The following is a 14,209-nucleotide window of genomic DNA, read 5'->3' as shown; positions in this document are numbered from 1 at the left end:
AGGCAGGGGGTCGGACTAGATGATCTACCTAAGTCCCTTCCGACTCTAGCTACTATGAAACTATGAAACTATGGTCCCCGTGTGCTGCGCCGGGTCCTGCCACCATGACCCAACCCGGCCAGGTGATAGAGAGGTACAAATAGTGGTAGCACACTAACCCTAAACAGGGCATGTAAAAATGGCTGAAATTTTGGTTTCTACCTCATGAATGTGGACAGTGATGGCCACACAGCTTCCTTGCAAATTTCCTTTCCTGGTGTAGTCCTCTCTGCTGACTGCTATTTCAATGACCTGCTGCGAAAAACTTTAGTTCTATTCAAAGTACCATTTACCTAATGCTTTACATTCCTACATCTATTCCACTAAACATGGGTATTTTCCACATTTTTCTCCTTGGCTTTCAAGTAAAAGGAAACACAAAGCATTGCTCTTGATTTGTTGTGTTTTATACAACCTACAGTGTACACTTTTTCATGACTTGTGCTAAAGCTCAAAAAGCCCCCACAAAACATGAGACTTCTCAAAGGAAGTGTCTATAACTGAAAACTCTTATACTGTTGTAAGAAACATCTTATCACCACAAAACACAATGCAGACTCTTCCGTAGCAAGGGTAAGTTCTGAAACATAAACAGATGTCACTGTAACCAGAAAAGAAGTCTTAAGAATGAAAACAAGACCAATACCAGAAGTTGCAGACTAAGTTGAGATAAAAAAAAAAAAAAAAATTCATAACAAGAGCTGCATTTGAATGACTCCCTAGTTAGCTAGACTCAGCTAGAATTCTACTATCAACTCTCCAAGCAACCAGATTTAGATAACTGGCAACAATATAGAAATGGTGTCTTTACAACAAGAATGAATACCTGAAGAAACACAGGCTTTTTGTATTACAAATAACTCTTAGAAAAGGATGTTAAGCACTTTTGGCCCCTTTAAACTGAAGACCATACATCAGGTCAAAGAGCACTCTGTTTAGTTAACTGACTCACTACTTAACCAGTTTTCTTGTAGTTAGGTGTTCTTTGATATACAATATTACACAGACCAGGAGAGATTTTTCTTTCCCATGATGAAAAGAACACCCTCGCTGGCGGCCAGGACACTAAAATGCTGTGTTGTTTGGTAATGGAGATCACTATAGCGTGTTGGGATACCCAGCGGACTTCTACCCATTGTGTTTGTTTGTTTTTTCTGGATAGGAAAAAATTGCCACTAATTGTCTGGGCCTCCTGGATCATCGTTGGAGAGGAGAAGTGTACTAGGGACTTACACCTCCTTGAACACCACTTTCAGAGAACAAATCCAGCAATTTAACAAATCTCAGTATCTGATGCACAGATGTGCCCAAGCTGATATTACAATGCATGAAGCCCATGAGAAGTTGAAATCAAAACAAACCTAACCACTTTTGCTCTGAACATCTGGTCAATTTGTTTAAACTTGTCAATGTTCTAAACTACCAGGAATACTCTTGCCTATCAAGTGTTATTTCTCCATCTTGAAGTCAGACCCTGTTGAGCACAGAGACTTCTAGTTCAAATTCACAGTTATGTTATGCACTTACAGATTCTTAAGAGCTTTACTTAACATTTCTCGACTTCCTGGAATGATGCTATCCACATGCCCATTAAAAGGCAAATATGAACCCTGCATTCATACCATTAACATGCAAGTTAATGATATGTTGCTGGTCTTTGGATTCTTATTTAGATCTGGTTACTTCCTCAAATAAAAGATAAGAATAAAGCGGAATTAATGCTTCATTTTGGAGGGTCAGGATTTCCTATTCTTTTGATCTGTAATCACTTAAAATAGATCATCTGAAGCTATGAGAAGGAAAATGGCTAAAATCACTTACATCCGACCTGCTTAACTTATGGACCTAGCATGTTCCTGCTCAGTTTCCAGTACTTTACTTTTGACAAGAAACACAATAGGCTCATCTACACATGCATTTAAGCACGACTAAATGTGATGCATATTGAGCGATTTTTGGCAGATGTCTACATGTGCAGGGACTTCGCACTAAAGTTAGTCCCAAGTCCCTGGAGCCCTGCCAAGTGTCCCTGTGGCCACTGGGGGAGGGGGGGGGAGTTCCAGCCTCCAGCCACATGGCTGCTAGCACTCGGCACCCATGTTGAAACCTGAGCCAGCTGCCAACACATAGCAGCCATCTGGGAAACTCTAATCCCTGCCAGTCCCCTACCTGCATGCATGGTAGCTCCCTCCTTGCCCACCCTGCCTCCTTGCACCAGAGCTGCTCCAGCCCCTGCCAGCACTCCTCGCTCCAGCTGGCCCCAGTGCTGACCCTGCTTGCCCTCCCACACCCAGGCCCCAAGAGAGCCGCACACCCACCAGCAGGGATCAGGGCACTGGCTGTGGGAGGCCATGCCTGACCTCCTCCTCTGTACTCCCCACTCTAGCCCACCTGCCCCACCACTCACACATCCCCTTACCCCCTTCCCACCCACAGCACCACTCTCAGGACACACACGCTTGAAACATCCACCCCCATCTCTCCCCCGCAACAAAAAAAGCCCCTCTTGCTCCTCCCCCACAACCAACAGAGCTCCCCCACTACCCTCCCCACGTACCAACAATAAAATACCTGCTTACGAGGAGAAAACTATACACAAGGGGAAAACTATATACAATATTATGGGTCTTCAAGCCCAGAGTGAGGGACTGGGGGGAGGGGGGGCTAGGAGGCAGGGCCCCAGGGCAGATGCTCAGCACTCCAAGCCCTGGACGTTCCCTGGGGCTGAGCTCAGCTGGCCCCCTAGTGGCAGGGCAGACTTGGCACTAAATTTAGTGCTGGGTCGCATCTATGCACGCGTTCATGCACATTAACTAACTGCACCTAAATTCAATGCCTGCTTCTCCAGGTATGAAATTTAGGCACAATTAGCCAAGTTGATGCGCATTAAGGGCACACATGTATATGCATGCCCATAGTGCATATTATTCCTCTCATGTAGACGCATCCAATGAGGAAGAAAAATGTTTTCCATTTTTCTTGGTTCTTTGGCTTTTATGTTTAAACTAGAGGAGGGAAAGATGGGAAAAGGAGGAAAGAGACTTGGTGTCAAATTAAGATTTTTTCCTCATCTACAGAACTTTTTTACATTTTGTACCTGTGCCTTTTTTGTTTGAGAAGCTGAAGAAGCCACATCATCTAAATTAGTAAAGGGGAACATATACTTTAGGGAAAGAAAATAGAAAATGCTTTCCTTTGAAACATGAAATACTATGAACAAATTTCTAAATATAGCCAGTGCATTTTTCTGTTACCAAAAATAGCCTTATAAATCATGGAAGCACAAAAACCTATACACATTTTTCAAAATAGGATTTAAAAAAGCATTTCAGACATGTTATTTAAATAGAGCTCTGGGAGAGACATTATTTAACAAATCTTAATAAAAATCAGACTGAAAGCATCATATTAGGGAGTATTATTAAAGCCAATATGTTTTGTTATCTATACTTTTTTGCTTCCTTTATTCAAGTCAAAACGTAGTTTTACTTTATTATAGTCCATTTCTCTTACACTACATGCATGGGAAATTAAATGTACAGGGCCTTATGTGTTTTTAAAAACCCGTTTTTGTTATTTTTTAATACAAATATTTCTATTAAACACTCTGGTACAACTAGAAGGATGCCTAGAGAAATATCCAAAAGCATATTTTTTTCAAAAGTTATGTTTCATGCTGAACTTGACCTAAATTTAATCATCATCAAACATTATTATAACAAAAATCTGTAGTGCTGCCAAAGTTACACCAGATGTTGGCAGTAACAGCAAGAGAGCATATCTCCCTCATGGAGTCAATGCTTTTTCTGCTAGCACTCAGCAGCCAAGAAAAGGAAACCATCTGACTCAAAAGTAAAATGGACAAGAAACCAGAACCATGGACTGACACTGAAGGAAGGCACAGGGCTACCCCATTCTTCTTTCCTCATGTGGTCCTCCCAGCATCTTGTGGGAGGACCACCTGAGGAAAGATGCTGGGAGGACCATCAGGGGAAAGAAAAATGGGGCAGATGGCAGACTGATAGGGGTACCGTATGGCAGACAAGTTGGACTAAGCATAAAAAGAGATCAATTCCTGAGTCTTCTTATTCACTGTTGGTAAACACACAAAAACAAGAGACAAGCTGTCTCAAATTTCTCTAGCTCTAGTCTATATACAGTACGGGTGTCACTCATTTGGCAACACTCATCCAGCTCAGGGCTCCTCACCACAGCTGCCAAAGCCGCTGTGTGGGCACCAGCAGCCAAACCTCAACCCCCACCATTGCAGCTGCTGGGGCCACTACACTGACATGGTGGCTCTTACCTTTGTGCTGATGGAGGTTTAAATAACCAAAGGATTTAACACTGCTCTGTTGTCAATGACACAGAAACTCCCTTGCTACTGGAAGCTGCAAGAAGCCCCGCAGAAGGAATGAACCACTCCCACAGCCTGTGAGCCATATGTTTAACACCCCTGGTACACAGCAGTGGAAGTCAACCTTTTTCACAGGCATAGCACAAATTAAGCCCTGTGCCCTCCTCCAATGCCAGTCCAATTCCCTTCCCCGGCCTGATCTACTGCTTTGCTTTCTACTCCCTGCCCAACCACTGATGTGCTTTTCTGCCCTGTCTGCAGCTGTGTTCCCTGCTCCCTCCCCAATCTGCTGTGCGCCATTCACAGAGGCTGCCAGTGCCACTTGCAGCATATGCCAGTCTGGCAGCCCTAGTACAGAGGATGACAATCTTCTAGTGCTCTCAGTTCCTCACTTAGTTCAAGCAGCAGATATCTGCATTCTAATTTAAAAATTTCCAATGCTGCAGATGAGGCATGTGGGTGTCAATGATGTCACATTATGGAATTTTGTTTTTCCAGTTTCCTTTTTTAAAAACCTACAAAAGTAGATACAAAAAGGAGTTGGAAGAACACTAGGTAAGTTGCAAGAACAAGCATCTAATTTAAGAAATACTGAATCAAGGTTGCCTGTACAAAATTAATTAATCTCACTGGGGTACACTTTATAGCAGAGCTGTCCAACTTCTGCACGATACACAGACTGCAGATCCAGGGTCCAAACAGGCAGCCTGCTCTCTTGCTGGTTGGGAAACTGCACCTACTTTCTGGCTAAAGGTGCAGACTGAGCAGTCCAACCCCTTCACCACATAGGCAATGCAAGCTATGTGCATAGCTGCCCTTCTGCTCCCATCACCACCACACAGGCAACATGGCCCCCTTCCCCGCTCCAGTCCCAAAGGAGCAAGGGCAGGAAGCCAAAACCAGAGGAAGCAGAGGGAGTCCAGAGACTCTGGCTGCCACTGTATTAACAGCAGTCAAAGGAGCAATGGGGGGAGTACTGGTTGAGAAGAAGTCTGGGGACCATACAATTCCTCATGGGCCACATGTTGGACAAACAAGCAGGACCCAGATAATTAACGCCCCCTCCCTGACCAAGTACTTTGCCTATTGCACAGGATGGAGCTGCTCTAGGAGTGAAAAAACACTGTGTAGTAAAATAACTGATGTCCACAGAAGCAAGTCCTACTGTAACTGCAGCAACCTTAGATGTATAGTAAATATGGTCGGGGACTGCAGGAAGAAAAACAACAGACTCATATTCTGAAGCAATCAAATGCTACCCTGAAGACTTGGAGTCTATCCCTGGCATCACCTGTGTCCCTATGTAATGCTAATCAAATCACTTAAACAAGTGGTCACTAATTGCATGTTCCTCATTTTCTGGGTGCCCAGTTTGTGACATTGGGATGTAATCCAAAAAACTGAAGAGGACTTACAGCTGCAACTGTAGAGAATAGGAACTGTGCTTTGAACAAATAAAGTTCCATCTATGCCAAGTACTCTGAAAACTCAAGTCTAAGTTATCCAATATAACAAACATTATCTTATTCTATAACTTGGTTTCCCACCTATAAAATATGAATACTACTACTCTCTCACTTCACAGGCATGTTGAAAAAAGAAAATATTTAACGAATATATACCAGGATGAAGAAAACCATGAAATAATATTCAGTCTTCAGTGAATAAGTCAGAGAAGCCCATGAAATACAGCATACAGCACATATAACATCAAGAATAAACAAAACAGCTACTCAAAGTGAGCACTGTCCAGCCTGTACACTATCCTGTGGAAAAATAGTATATGATCATGTAAAGACTGCATTGTAATACATATGCATAAAATGGGGATTTAACATTGCACAGGCAACCTTATTTCTGACTTTCCCCAACTACTGAGTTCTAACCAGTGGATGATACGATCTCTGCCATCACTATCATGTACTTCACTACATTTAGCACAACCGGTATCAATCTTAACAGCAGAATGAAATAGCAAGGATCACACAAGAATATTCTAAGGTACCAATACAAGGCAACAGTACAGGCTGGTATGCACAAAAGCAAATGCCCCCCATAATTAAGCTCTGAAAAGTTTAGATTAATACATTTCAAGGCCAAAAAGTATTATTACAATGCAATTCACAGATGCCAAAGATACAACCCATGGGCTGGATCTAGCCCATAGAAAGCCCCATAGGGCTAGAAATTTAGCAGTGGGATGAGCAGTGGCAGCATTAACTGCCATGTCTCCTGTAGCTGTAGCAATTAACACTGTTGTTACATATCATACTGCCAAATTTCCAACCCCATGGGAAACCACACAGGCTGGATCTGGAACTCTGTTATCTGGTCCATGCAGCTGCCCACGGGGCCGAAAATTTGGTAGCAGGTGGAGCTGCTCCAACATGACTCCTTGTGCCACAGCAATTAACACTGTTGCCATCAATTCCAGCCCCATGGGCAACTCTACAGGCCAGGCGACAGCCTTATGCTAAAGATCCACAAAGCATACAAAATGATATAAAAACCATCTTGGGAATTCTGTTTTAAACAACTTTTTAAGCATCCAGTTCAGCTACAGCATAGGCAGCAATACCTAAGTTGAAATATGGGGAAAACATCATTTTTGTAAATCACCAGGAAAGCACAAAGTTGGCTGGAAAACAATATCTTGCTCCAAAGAGGTGCTGTAAGCATCTCAGGTGCAGCTAAACCAAACTGTAATCCATGAATTAGCATAATCTAATAAAAAACAATAGTGTGCACTGCCTTCTTGAATTTGGTCTGATGAAAAGGAAACACAGTGCACGATGAAGCAACACAAGAAGGGAAAAAGATTATAAGATGGGGGAAAAAAACATGCCTATTACTCTGAGGAAAAATTAGAAAGAGTGAGGATCCTCTGGAAGCTCTCTTCAAAATCTTTTCTGTACATCATGCACTGCAACAGTTGCGTGACATTCAAAGAAAAAAAATTATCTTGAACTAAAGAAAAGCACCAAAGCTAATATCTTTAAGTTGTTAGTAACAGATCTATATCGTTAATATTAAGATTTTGCTCCTCAAAGTCAGAAAAAATGTAAAACAATTTTTTGTTAATACTAATGAATTTTTTGAAACAGAAACATTCCACAGCAACATTTTAGCATGCTACTGAAAAATTAATTTCTGTACATCAGAAACTTGTGATGTAGCATTTCCATTTACCGGTGCTATTTTTTAAATCCTCTTACTGCTTAGAAATACATCTTAAAACAACAAGATAACACAAAAGCTTTCTATTCTGATTTCAGATGGTAAATGCTGTCACAATTCTAACTTTCAAAATACATTTTGCCCCAATTAACAATCTCTCCATCTGTAAGAATAATGTAAGTACAACTTATTTTGTAAATAAATCTCTAATACAAGTATATCAAAACAGCTTTTATTTTAGTGTTAAATGTAAGTGTTCTTTGTTCTAAAGTGAAAAATATTGCATGTTCACTTTGAAGCAAAATAAACTCTGCAAGCTTTCTCCCCCTTCTGCTCCTCCTTCCCTAGTGAAAAGTATCCCCCTTTTCCTTCCCTAGACCCACTTCCCACACACTGGAAGACTCCTCCCTGTAAGCTGATGACCTCATGCAGCTTGCCTGCCTCCCTGTATGGAGCAGCTCTGGGCTTTAAGCCAGTTTCTCCCTGCCCCCATCCTGACTAAGCAACATACCTTACTTCATCCTGCTGGTTCCCTGCTAAAAAGTCAGAAACTGACAGCAAGTGGAAAAAGGCAATGTGGAGAGAATAAAGGAGTCTCTTAGCACAGAAGAAATATACAGCCACTTGAGATTGACCACATGCAAGAGCCCCATTTCACACACCCCCAACAACCTCAAACTTGTAAGAAAACCTCTCGCCTCTTCTTGGTACAAAATATGAGCTGATGATAGAGAGGTACTAAGAAAAGTCTATAGAGTGTACAGAAGGGCAATTTCAAAATGAGTAAAGGTTCAGTAAAGTCTGTACTAGCTACTTCCGTTGCAATTTGGTTATTTGGCTTTCTCTTGTCTACTTCACATTCATAGATTTCATAGACAATCAGGCTGGAAGGGACCCAGAGGATCATCAAGTCCAGCCCACTGCCCCAGGGGCAGGAAGTCAGCAGAGATCATACGTTACCAGCAAGATAAACATCCAAAAGCGTCTTGAAGGTGTTCAGAGTGAGTGCTTGAACCACCTCCAGCAGCAGTCTATTCCAAAACTTGGGGGCTCAGACAGCAAAGAAGTTCTTCCTTGTGTCCAGCCTGAAACCGCCGCAGAGATATCTGTGACCATTCAATCTTGTCATCCCTTGGGGCGCTCTGGTGAACAGACTTCAAAACTTCTCGCCCTGTATCTTTTATTAGATCAACTCAAATAGTTGGAAAAACTTTTCTTTGCCAGCTTTCAGATATAAATGCCCTTCGTCAGGCTGAAAAAGCATCTGCCTGATGAAGGGTATTTATACCCGAAAGCTGGCAAAGAAGATTTTTTCCAACTATTTTAGTTGGTCTAATAAAAGATACCACATTTACCCAAAGAAACTTGTCTGACTATGCTGTCGTGTCCGAGGATCGGTGTACCCTTGACCTGCGAGCCTGGGTCGGCACAACCGGCTGGACGCAGGTGGGGTAGGTAGTTGGGCAGGTGGGTAAGTGAGAGAAGTCAGGAAGTTTAACACATCTTGGTTATACAGAAAGTTTATTTTTACTTACACTACAGGAGATTGCAGCACAGGAAGAAAGTTGTGGTTGTGCGGTGTAGAAAGAGAAGTTGACCTATTCAGTTCAGCATGCAGATGTTTTCATTGCACAGATCACAAACTGCATGGTGCACATTTTAAGCAAAGCATACAGGTAACTTTGAGCTGAAGATTTTTGTGAGCTCTTGACGAGAACGAGCGAGCCGGCAGAACAAATACACCTGAAAACTTTTACCGTAGGTGGGGAGAGGTCAGCGACTGGCCAAATCGCTGACTACGTCTCCTACGCATGCGTGGAGGTCTCCGCAGAAGGCGGAAATCTTTCCAAAATTATAGTTTACAGGGTAGCCTATTATAACATGCCAGGCTTGAATAATTATAGGACTGCCAATCATGACTGTGAACAGACTCTGTGTGTTCTTAGGTTTCATGCGAGATTGACTGCGCATGTGTTTTACATTTAAGCTGGGGAGGAGGGTTGGATACAGAACTATAATGACGAAATATGTTATGTTAGCCTTTTGACCTTTTTGCCATCGGCATCCGAAACCAAAGATTTTTCTTTGACATATGCCTTTAGACCAACATGGCTACAACCTACACAGGAAACCCTCGCCATTCGCAGGGGATACATTCTAGGGATCCCTGAAAACAGGGAAATCCGTGAATACGTTCACGAACAGTGGTGGGAGCATGGTAGTGGCAAATGCAGAGCTCCCGCAGATGCCGCCAGCACTGTCGGCACTGCAGGGGTCGCGGGGGGTAGAAGCACGGTGACAGCGTGCAGGGAGAGCACGTGTGCACAGAGAGAGCGTGGGTTCGAATATTTGCGGTGCAAATATTTGAAACCACAAATGGTGAGGGTTTCCTGTACCCCTGTAATTTCTCATCCTTGTATTTCAGACTATGTACAATTTTACCTTCATCTCTATTCTCCTAACCTCCTGCAGAAATTCCACTTAGAACTATCTCCTACATCCTCCCCTAATGTTTTGAATTCCTCCTTATCTCCCTTTTCAACAAATTATTTTCTCTGCTTTCAAATCCTTCATTAAATTTCTGCTATAATGTAAACAATAAACAGAAGCAAAAAAAGATTTTGGGGTCTTAGCAGACCTCAGTATGAACCTGCAGTGTGATTCAGCTGTAAAAACAGAAAAGGCAGCATGAGGTTTCATCAACAGGAGCATTTAGGTGTAAGACACAGGAGATGAGAGCGCTGCTCTACTCAAAGCTGGTTAGGCTTTATCTAAAGTAGTGTGTTGTTTTGGCTCTGCATTTTAAAAAGGATGTAGAAAAGTTAGAGAGGATCCAGAGACTGGCAACAAAAAAAATTAAGGTTTGGGAAGGCAAGCCATATGAGGAGAAGCTGAAAGAAGAAGTCGGCATGGTCAGCTTGCAGAAAAGGCAATGAAGAGGGCAAATTACAGAAGTCTTCAGAAAAGGGAGAAACCTTTTCTCCACTGCTGCACAGAGCATGACACAGAGCACTGGCTTGAAATTGCAGCAAAGTAGGTTTAGACTGGACATCAGGAAAAACATTTTCACTGCTAAAATAGTGAAACAGTGTACAAGGCAGACTAGGGAGGTTGTGGACTCTCCATCATTGGGGGTTTTCAAGAAGAGGATGATGCATAAATATTGGTTAGGGATCTAGGAGTAGCAATGAAAAAAAAAGCTGCCCAGTCAAACTACCAATGTCACTTCTGCTATTCAAGTTCAAGTAAGATATTCTGACAGGGGAAGCAATAGGCAAGGAAACTAGAACTAACACAGAACTTGAATAAAGCCAGTCACGGCATTCTTCACAGGCTGTTAACTTCCACTCCTCATTCCTTCCTCCTTTTTAGAAGTAAATCATCTTTCCTTTTTACATGGGATTCTCTCTCACAATTTATCAGAAACTTCTGGTGCAACATTCCTTGTTGGGGTAACAAGGAACAATGGTCACAAACTGACAGAGCAGACTTAGGCTAGACATCAGGAAGAACTTCTTCACGGTAAGGGTGGCCAGAATTTGGAATGGGCTTCCAAGGGAGGTGGTGCTCTCACCTACCTTGAGGGTTTTTAAGAGAAGACTGGATAGGCATCTGGCTGGGGTGATCTGATCCCAGCACTCTTTCCTGCCCAGGGCAGGGGTTCTCACTTGATGATCTGCTGAGGTCCCTTCCGACCCTAGCATCTATGAACATAAGGCCATCAAAACATAGACAAAGAACCACCTATATTAATTGTCTAACAGGAATCGGAGACTAGGTAGATGGCCTGTGCACTGATGAAGCCTGCATTCTTTATTTTTCTATTTTAAAGAAAGATAACTTTCAAAATGTGCATCTACCTAGTCTTCTAAGCACTTGTGTTTTTTAAGTGTTCCCTTCACTCTCTACCCCCCGCCACCTCTGCCTCTTTCCTTACACTATTTCTTATGCTTTCTCCATCATTTTAGATGGTAAATTCAGGGCAGAACCTTGATTTCTGAAGTTTATATAGCATGTTTTCACATCAGCACCTTAATTTCTGATTGGGATTTTGACACTAGCATACTAGAAATAAAAAGAAGAGGTCAGTTCAAACTACTGATTAGTTCTGGAAACTCTGGCTTCACAAGAAGCAATTTATAATAATTTATACAATATTAGGTTATATTTAAATTAATCTAACTGGCAGGGCTTGGGAGATTTTGTGCTGACTTCAGTAGTCCTGCCTGCCTGTACTATAATAATTCTTGAACATCACACATGAACAATTCCAAAATTTTAAGCCATGTTCTAGAAAGCACAACCCTACTAAGTTTGGCAAATGACACTGAAAGGGGGAAAGCATGGAGCCTGCCATCTACTTCATACAGCCACCTCTGCAATTATCTGTGGACCTGGCTGATGGTACACATTAACTTTGTCCAGTATAACACCCAATTATGCTGTCCTTTGTCTCAAAGTTCAAGATTTTGATGCCTTTAAACTTTTCTCTCTCTAACAAGAATGAGAGAGGGGCATGCACACAACCCATTGTATGTGGAAGAATAGAGCACAGGGCACACAAAACTATGCAGCGAAAGGTGCTGGGGGGAAAAACATTGCTGAAATACAAGGTGTGGGAAGGTAACAGGCTTCAGCTGAAGAATAGGAAGAATGTAAAGACCTACACAGGAAGCACATTTGATTGACAGAAACCTTCAAACCCTAGTGCTGTTAGTCCCCTTCCAAATGCTTCACTGCTGAACCTATACATAGATTTGCTATTTTAGTTCCAAAAAAATGTCTTCATAAAAGCTCAATGCTTTCAGTTTTGCATTCTAGCAATATCGTCTAATCCTCTGTTCATTACTGTATTTCCAAATTCTTACACTACACGGAGAAAAAGGAAGAATTTGCAAAAATGCAAATGTTCTAAGCTATGCTTACCATTCACTATTTTAACCCACCTTCCCACCCCTTTGTTTATCACCATTTGCTTTAAGTATAAATCATTGAAGCCAGGGACCCAATTCATTTTTAAAACCATTACATACTAGAGGTGCACCAACACATCTGTTGCCTATTGGACCAGCATCAATAAGAGGGAAATTTACATTATTGGCTACTGGCTTTTTTAGCCATTGTAGCCAATAATGTTCTCCAATAATTATGCCTTTAGGCCGAGCCCTCCGAATGCCTGGGTTCCCTCCCACCGGTGGGGCCAGGGCCCTCAGACACCTGGGCTCCCTCCTGCAAGCTGGGGTGACCCCAGATATACCCCCAACCCCTCACCCCCAGCAGGCCAGGCTAGGCTGGAGCAGAGAGGCCGCTGTGGTGTCCCAGGCATTGTGGACTAGGGCAGGCACTGTAAAAGGCACTGAATGCCACAAATGTGTCTGGGTTGGGAGGAACAGGCAGAACTGAGCTGCCAAGCCTAGCTCAGTGTGACTCAACCCACAGTTAATATCTGTTGTTGGATCAATATCAGCTGATACAGCTGATTAATAATGGGCTATCAGTATTGGCCATGAAAATCTTTATCAGTGCACCCCTACTACATACACTTTCATCAGTCTCTGGAAGGCATACCTTTATTTCTCATTAAAAGTCCATGAATATTTTTAATTCAAACATTTATTCACTGTTTAAATCGATGTCCATTGGTAGTTAAAAAGAGCATCTGCTTAACTTACTCTGACTCTCATTAAAACAGAAAGGAGTGGTACACTTAGCTGTGTTATGCTGCAGTAAGGTAGAGAACAGGGCATGGGGCACCTCAGAAAACTACTTTGTCCAGAAGCATGTGAGCTTATGCATTTCTGAAAGAGCTAGTCTGTAGGATGCCACCTGCTCTGCTTTCTGTCGTACGGAAAGAGTTCCTCATTTGTTCATGCTTAAGTGTAACATCAGAAAATGCCTAGAAGACTTGGGGTCAATATGTTCTGCCAAGAGGACAAAGTGAAGAGATGGATCCACCAGAACAAACCCAACTGTTTGTGTAACGGCCAGACTGTGCAAACGGAATAAAGATCCAGACTATTTGCTTATGATGACAACAAAAATAAAGACACCAACATCCCTTGGACCCGTGTCCTGAACCTTCCTCATTTTCGGTCTCAAACTCCTCATGGGACAAGGCAAAACAGGAAAGCACCGACTCCTACAAAGTCAGACCTTGAGGCATCCCTAGCTTAGAGCACCAGGGCATCCACCGCACACAGGCTAGGCTGCATCACAGGGAAACACTAAAAGCCCCCCATGAAAAGGGGTAGCCAGTGGAGATGGAACAACCAAATTCAGGATTAATAAAAAGACAACAGGGAAGGGAGCAAGGGCCACAGGTTTGTACCAAGGGGCGTGGAAGGATTCGCCGGGCAGCCTGACGGAGCTGGCAGGCACCCCCACGGAAGCTCTGGCTGGAGGAAAGAGAAGAATCGACAGGAAAACAGCACCGCACTGGCCGGGGACGGGTGATGGGCAGCTTGGCCAGAGCGGGGGGGAGGCCTCGGGGCGGGCCCAGGTCAACCAGACCCGGCTCCTCAGCTGCTGCCCAGCCCAGACCCACAGCGCTCGGCACCTGCCAGGCCACACAGGCAGGGGCTGCGGCGGCTCCCCGACTTAGCCCTGCTCCTCGGCGGGGCGGGGGCCCCTGACCGC

General features: G+C 43.2%; 1 protein-coding gene across 3 annotated transcripts in view; it reads right to left on the bottom strand.

Annotated features, from left to right (window-relative positions):
* Positions 1 to 14,209, bottom strand: part of FER (FER tyrosine kinase) — a 357,078-nt gene that overhangs the window by 342,653 nt on the left and 216 nt on the right. The gene's annotated exons all lie outside the window — the stretch shown is intronic.

This window comes from Crocodylus porosus, unplaced genomic scaffold, assembly GCF_001723895.1.
Source record: "Crocodylus porosus isolate Cpor-Errol unplaced genomic scaffold, CroPor_comp1, whole genome shotgun sequence".
Taxonomy (NCBI): domain Eukaryota; kingdom Metazoa; phylum Chordata; order Crocodylia; family Crocodylidae; genus Crocodylus; species Crocodylus porosus.
This window is presented reverse-complemented; position numbering and strand designations above follow the sequence as displayed.